General features: G+C 39.0%; 1 long non-coding RNA gene across 1 annotated transcript; it reads right to left on the bottom strand.

The window, feature by feature from the left end:
• Positions 1–3,905: 3,905 nt before the first annotated feature.
• On the bottom strand, positions 3,906–5,355 carry LOC139784026 (uncharacterized). Its single transcript, XR_011721459.1, has 2 exons — positions 5,005–5,355; positions 3,906–4,852 (listed from the first exon to the last, which is right to left on the bottom strand). It is a non-coding gene; the product is annotated as an uncharacterized lncRNA (long non-coding RNA).
• Between the last annotated feature and the right edge of the window lie 2,290 nt (positions 5,356–7,645).

Here is a 7,645-nt window from a genome sequence, read left to right on the forward strand (position 1 = left end):
GTTTTCTCCCCCATCTCGGCCGTCGTCCCTCTTCCCCTCCCTCCTCCCGCCCCTCGGGTACCGAGCGTGTAGATTCTACCCGTGGATGGAAACGTCGCCGCGCACAGGAATTTATATTCCATGCACGGAATATGCGTTACTGTTGCAAAATCGTAAACACGACAGCGGAGGAGCGCAAGGAGTGATTTTTACGTTCTCCCTGCTCCGTCGCGCCGTTCTGAGGGCGCGCTATCTCGTTTCCCCCCGCGACATGTTTGACAATCACGACGGGAATATCTCCCGGAGAAAGGTTTGGATTCATCTCGCCCCGTTTTCGAAAGAATTTATTTAACCTATGTCATCCGCGCACGATGCACCTGCACCGGGTGTGTTACGTCACGTATATCGTGTAAAAATTTTTTTTTCCAGTGATAAAGCAGCGACTGAAAACAATTTGTTTTATAATATTTTTTTGCATGTTTGTAAAACTTGTTTGTAAACATTTCGCGTTGGATATTTGCAAGCTCTTGCGCTGCTTCTCCCATTTAATAATTTTGATATCTATAATTTTTACATCGCGCAGTTTATCCTGTTACGTATACAGGGTGAGGGAAAAGTCTGGAACCGGTGAAATATCTCGAAAACAAAACATTTTAGGAAAAAATGTTTTATACATAAGTTGTAGGGCTTTAACAAATGCATCAAATGGTGGATACTTATTTGACCTTGAGCGTAAGTATGGAGGAGCTTTCAAGGTCAACTTTAAAATTTTAAATGGGAACCCCCACTTTTTATTTAATATTCTTATAGCTGACATCGAGAGCTTTTTAAAACACTATCAATAAACTTCTTTCGGTTGAGTACTTTTCGAGATATGAGTTGACAAAGTTCAAGTACCGCCGGCATTAGCATTAGCCAAAGTGTACCGCGTGGAGGTTGCACGGTCGAATTTACATCTCATTGTGTGTGTGTGTGTGTGTGTGTGTGTGTGTGTGTGTGTGTGTGTGTGTGTGTGTTATATCAACATATCAACGGTTATTAAACTACAAAAGCTTGAAAAAGAAAAAGCCCCTGAGCGTGGAGTTCAGCTGCTTATTGCCAGAAATGCCGACGCTTGCTAGCGTATCCCTATCAACAGCGTGTTGCCGGCGCTTCCTAGCGTGAGTTTATGGGGCTTCTTAAAAGATCATGTTTATAAAACAAAACCTGCGAGCGTCGAAGAATTGAGAAGCAGAGAATAACTGACGAAATGAGTTTAATAACCGTTGATATGTTGATATAAGACACACACACACACACACACACACACACAATGAGATGTAAATTCGACCGTGCAACCTCCACGCGGTACACTTTGGCTAATGCTAATGCAGGCGGTACTTGAACTTTGTCAACTCATATCTCGAAAAGTACTCAACCGAAAGAAGTTTATTGATAGTGTTTTAAAAAGCTTTCGATGTCAGCTACAAGAATATTAAATAAAAACTGAGGGGTTTCCTTTTAAAATTTTAAAGTTGACCATGAAAGCTCCTCTATACTTCCGCTCAAGGTCAAATAAGTACCACCGTTTGCTGCATTTGTTGAAGCTCTACAACTTATGTATAAAACATTTTTTCCTAAAATGTTTTGTTTTCGAGATATTTCACCGGTTCCAGACTTTTTCTTCACCCGGTATACATACGTATCAAATATTTAGATTAGAGAAAGATAAAGTGTTCCGCTCTTTTTTCTCATTTTCCAAAATATAATATTTGTGAGGCGTGACGTTTGCGCAAACTTGTGTGTTTATCGGCTATGATCACTATTGGCAAACCGATATGCACCGAACAGACAGATATTGAGGAATCTAAATGTGACCGAGTGTATTTTTATTTAATTCTCTTGCCATTCACGATCTCACCCTCATAAAATAAAATGGTGAAAATCGCCCATCGGGAGAATTATTCGAGCTTACATGCGTCGCATCAACGTCGTCGCGCGGCTCAATAAAATCGCACGGGAGAAGCCGTAAAAAGTTTATTCCCCGAATAGACACTGGCGGACGTGAGTAATTGGCCGGCTGGCCAAACCGGATCTATCAGTCGCTCGACAAAACTTTCTTGGTGCGCGCGCGCAACGCCGCGTTTTTCCTCCCGTGCCATTCAGATCCAGCCCGTCTTTATCCCCCGGCCCCGTCGTCGTATAGTCTTCGATACACGCACACACATACGTACGTGGCACGGTATAGATACATACCCGTACACACGTACCCGTCCATCTGGAATTTCACCCTCGGGATATTTTTCTCCCTCGTCACGTCCAGCGAGCTGCGCAACGCAGCGTCGCGTCTTTGTGCAGTTTTCCTTCCTCGCCGCGGCGTTTCTTCTTTTCTCTCCCCCCCCCCCGCCACCCCCGCTTTGCCCCGCGCGATCTGTTTTCCTCATTCTCTTCACTACTCGGCTCTTCCCTTTGTTGCCTTCTGCTCCTTCGGGTTTGCCAGCGACAGAGCTTTTTTACCGCCCCTCCTCTCATGTCTCGTTTCCGTCTCGCAACATTGCAAGCTGAATTCAGCGGGAGTGTCTCTAAGGTTCTCCGCAGACGTTCTCAAAATATGCTATCTCCTCTCATTTTTCTGACTCGATTTCTCGGAAGCGGATTTATAGCGCGAGGCCTTAACTATGGAACTTTCAAGGACCGAAATCTAAAGTTTCAGGTACCGAGCCCATATCTTCAATCATTTTCCCGAGGAACAACTTTATTGCTCATATTTATGATTTTTTGAATCTACATTGCTTATCGAGAAATTAATCAATTTTGAAATATATAGAAGAGAGAGAAAGTCATTTAGATTTTGTCATAATTATTCTCCTCTTTACGATGCTCTCTGTACTTTTAATGAAATTTTGTCCTCCAGTAGTCCCCAGATTGCCACGAACTTTCTGCAATTTATCTGAATTAAATATCTCGCGATAATTTCTTTTACCTTTTATAAACCTTCATTTCGAGGACACGCATCATGGGGTTAATTCCACCTTCTTCCCCTCCTCTGTTTGTTCTTTTTTATTCTTACGATAATACTCTCGCGGCTTGCAAACTGGATATTTATGTTCTACTGCGTCCGCGAGCCGACCCCCCCCCCCTCTTTTCGAAAGGAAACGAAATAAAGAGTTTCCGCTCGGTTCCTTCGCAGCTCGTCCGGCTCCTTTCCGACGTTCCTGCACGCTCTATGAACTCGCTTATCACATCAGCGATTTTCCCTCGAACCATCGGCGGCGCGGTCTCCCTTCGTCGGGGAAATGTGCAGAAAAAAAGACGGCATCGGTTAATTAGGAGATCCTTTCCGTGCGTACGTGCACTTTGTTCATCGAAACTGACGGACAAAAGGAAATTCGTAATAGATGCTTCTCTCGGAGTTTATTGAATTGGAATCGATGTCAATCGTTTTTTTGTCTGTATTATCGCTAAAGAAAACTGCATAAAATACAAGTTTAATTGCAAAGTGTGTATCAAATCTCGATAGTTTCTCGTGATGTTCCTATTCCTTACAAGTAAACCTCGAGGAACGTCAGACACCGTTTTTTCTCAAAATTTTTACAGTTGTTTCTCATATCAAAGTATGAAAAAATTACTTTAACTCAAATTAATTTTTTTATTTCTTTTTAATTTTTTAAATTTTACACAAGTATTGAATTTTGCAAAATAAATCTCTGATTCATAATCGAGACCTTGAAATCTGCACATTATATATTTTTTTCATCAACTTTTTTTTACAGAACCTGTTAAGTACTAGCTCGCGCAGGAGCCAGGGCTCTAGAATTTGAATGAGGATACTCGACACAACACTAAAAGATGGACTGTTCAAAGATTGTGTATTCGGAGATGTAACCCAATGGAACATATATCATATAAAGAAAATATAATACAACAAAATAAGCTGTTTCAAAATATAAGACAGAGAAATGTAATTAGTAGTAAAGATCCCTTCTGTGATATTCTGCTACGTATCTGTATTTCAGTAATACTTATTTCAAGAGAATGAACATCGTATTGTATACAACACTGAGACGAAGATGATACGTATCTTAAGTTATCGGATTTTGATATCATGCCGAGTTTCAGGAGACTAGTTGTTTTGCTTTTATCCAGAAAAGGATCTCAATTATCAAACATGGATAATAAACATAATATCTGTTAAGGACACAGCAACAATATTGATAATTATATAAGAAATAATACAAATAGACTTAACGTGCCAATTCAACCATTCTTTGATATATCGTCTTTTCGAAAACAACACTACTCAGTTTCCACAACTCAAGTTGATTAATAGCCAAGAGACAATCATCTGAGAATTATTATTCTCAATCTCAATGAATAATAGAATTTATGCAATGCCTAATATTGTTCATTAACAGTGACACGCCAAATTCGTTCGTAAAGACAGCAAATATCGCTCAAATCCTTATATCTAAATTATACATTAAAATAAGAGCAAAGGAAACGCTCGTATGAATTTATATGAACTTATCTTTTAACTTCGTTATAAAGAAAACGCTCGTAATAATGTTAAGGAACCGCAAACGATAGATTTGTTCTCGAATCGTCTTAAACAACTAATGAAACGCTTATTTACAAAAGAAATCTATTAATTTCATCATACTCAAGTATGCAAGAGTTTATATAAACGTTGTTCGTAAAAAGTATTATCTTTACATTTAATGAATCAAATAGAATATTGAAGGAACTTTATCGACGATCGCTATTTTCCCAGAGAAATAGTTTAGAATTATAATTACTGAGCTCAGTATTTTCAATAAAGTCTAATGAATCCAGAAGATTTATCTCGTCGTCTCTGTAAGAGATGAATGATTCTCTCGCCGTTCTATCGGCTTATCTGGAACCAATAATCGGAAATGTGATATGACCATTTGATCGACTCTGTATTAGATCGTCATCTAATGCATTCTCATAACTCAGTGTTAGATCGTCATCTAACTCATTCTCAGAAACGATCATTGGTTAAAGAAAAGGAAAGTGACTCGTTACCTGATTACGGTCGACGATAGTACATACAGTCTCATGATTTACGGCCTCGATCATGTTAGAGAAAGGGCTTTCTCTCAAGTGTAAATATTGGTCGTGTTACCAATCTCGTCAGAGCTTTCCAGAACTTTCCAGTAGAATCTGCGTCATCATTTACCGTCTCTCTCTCTTTCTGTTTATCGTTCGGCAGAATGGTGGATCCTCGATATTGAATGTAATACGGCCTTTCAAAGGCGTATCACCTCCTTCTCGTACTGAGATTGATGCTTCAATCTATAACTCGTGAATATACGGAATTTACCAATAGAAACAGCAAATCTTTATGACGCAATAGCTAACTCAACACACGAGCCGTCGCGGAGGACGTACGAAACGAGAATGAACGCTCGCTGCGATGCTCGCACGGACACGCCCGTTCCCGCATGCGCATTGATACATTCTCGACCGGTCGCGATACCCGGGCTGCCACGCGGTCTGCGCCGCGCGCGTAGTGATACATCACATGTGAATTGGTAGCGCTCGCTCGCATGGTCGCCATTTTTACTCGCTTGACCGTACTATATTTGAATCTAATATCGACGAATACACAATCTCTGTCCTTATTCTGCTTTATCTTTAAACAGAACCACTTGTGTGAAAGTAGAGAAGAATTCAAAGGGTAGCTACTACCCTTAAAACTGCTTAATGCCCGATAGGAAAAAAACAGTTAAACTATTATTTTGATGTTCTATATATACCGAGTTACAAAAATTCGGGTACATTTATTTTTATGAAATACTGCTTTAAAGTCGTGTACTTGTGTAAAATTTAAAAAATTTAAAAAAAATGAGAAAATTAATTTGAGTTAAAAGTAATGACAAATTTTTTCATATTTTGAAACAACTGTAAAAAATTTGAGAAAAATCGCCGTTTTGACGTCCCCCGAAATTTACATGTAGGATGAATCCGAGATATGATTTAACGCAAATTCAGGTTAAGTAAACTTCATTTTTTGTACGAACCGAATTGTGTGAGCTAAGCCAGTTTTGTTCGCGTACAAAGGAGATAAAAGTTAGATTATTGGTAAAGTAAATTAAATTCGTAAATTAAAAAAGTAATGAAAGTTCCCCGATGCTACGTTAATGAAAATGACAAAAATTTCGTGGTCTACAGTCGGTTTACAGTCCTTCTACTTTTGTGTATCAAGAACTTGTTTCATTTTATTACAAGTATAATTCGAGAGGTAAACGCGTAAGCATTGAAATACTGAAATTTAATCGAGTCTACTGCTCGCGTACGCTTTATTTATTCTGCAATAATGGAATAGCGGAAGTATATATCCGCTTGTTTGGTCGGGCTTTATAATTACGCAATGCGCCGCGCCGGTAGATCAGCCTGAACTTTCTTTCCTTGTGAAGTTTACAAAGAGAGAGAATCTTGATTACTTCTTGCTTCCTCATTGCGCGGAATTATGCTTTAACGCGCTGCGAGCTCTTTAATCGAGTACTTATCGTAAAATTAATATTGGAGCGACGGTATAGTTCTGGGAACCTACTTTCTGGCAGAAACTCGATAAAGGGAAGATTGTACTTTAAGGCAGTTTAAGGCATTATAAACAAAGACACATATAACAAGGGTTATTATAATAATTTTTAGATTACCTTTCAATAAGTGGTAAAATTCTGTACCAAGTAGAATTGAATGAAAGAAGATATTGAAGATTGCATTTTATATTTTAATTGTAATTTTATATTTTATACTTTTTATATTTTATGTAATTTTTTACGTTACACATAATTTTATCTTTTATAATTGTATGAAAATATATGATGGAAATATATGATAGAAATGATAATTAAGGCTCTCGTTGATATTATTTTCATTTTTCATTGGCCGTTTTATCTCGCATTGTAATTCGTGTACTCCGTGCGTGCGTCAGTCTTAAAGTTAACACGTACACACAAGTTTCTGATGGGGTGATAATTATGCGACGATGCAGAAAAATGGAGCAAGGGTGCCAATATCAGACAGAAGTACCTTCCTCACTCTCTCTCGCGTTCATGCTTTATTTAGCAAAATACAAAAAGAGACGAGAGAGCCGGAGTCGAGATACATTCTACACGCTCAGTGCACTCTATAATTATACCGGGTGGAACGCCCCGCGCGATGAATTTCGCTTGTGAGTTTTTACGAGGACGAGAACGATCGTCGCAATTTCTCGCTCCGTCGTTAGCGCAAAGATGTCACGGGGTCCAACGGCAGCCGGCAGAAAAATACGACGGTACCGTAAAGTCGACAAGATACACGCATAACATCCATAATAATTTTCTTCGTCAAGTTTTTATCGCCGAGAGACTTCACTTGCGCTAAAGCGCAAGAGACGCGAGAGGCAAAACTGGAGGGTTATTACGAGTCTCTCTGCACTTTATTTAGTGCACGTCAGTGCATCGAGAATGTACTTCGTGACTGCAGTGCGGGTTTAAGATAAAATAAAAAGCGCGTTCTCTTTCGTAAATTTACATTCCGTTCATCCAATAATGATGCTAATAAACTTATTACACAGTCTATATGTTCACATATCTGCAGCAGCATAATGACTTCAAATTTATGAAAGAAATTGTAGAATTGAATTGCATATACAGTATCGATCAAAAGTATTGCATCG

The sequence above is a fragment of the Temnothorax nylanderi genome, unplaced genomic scaffold (assembly GCF_030848795.1).
Source record: "Temnothorax nylanderi isolate EJ_2023f unplaced genomic scaffold, tnyl_v1.0 TNYL_tig0572_pilon, whole genome shotgun sequence".
NCBI lineage: Eukaryota > Metazoa > Arthropoda > Insecta > Hymenoptera > Formicidae > Temnothorax > Temnothorax nylanderi.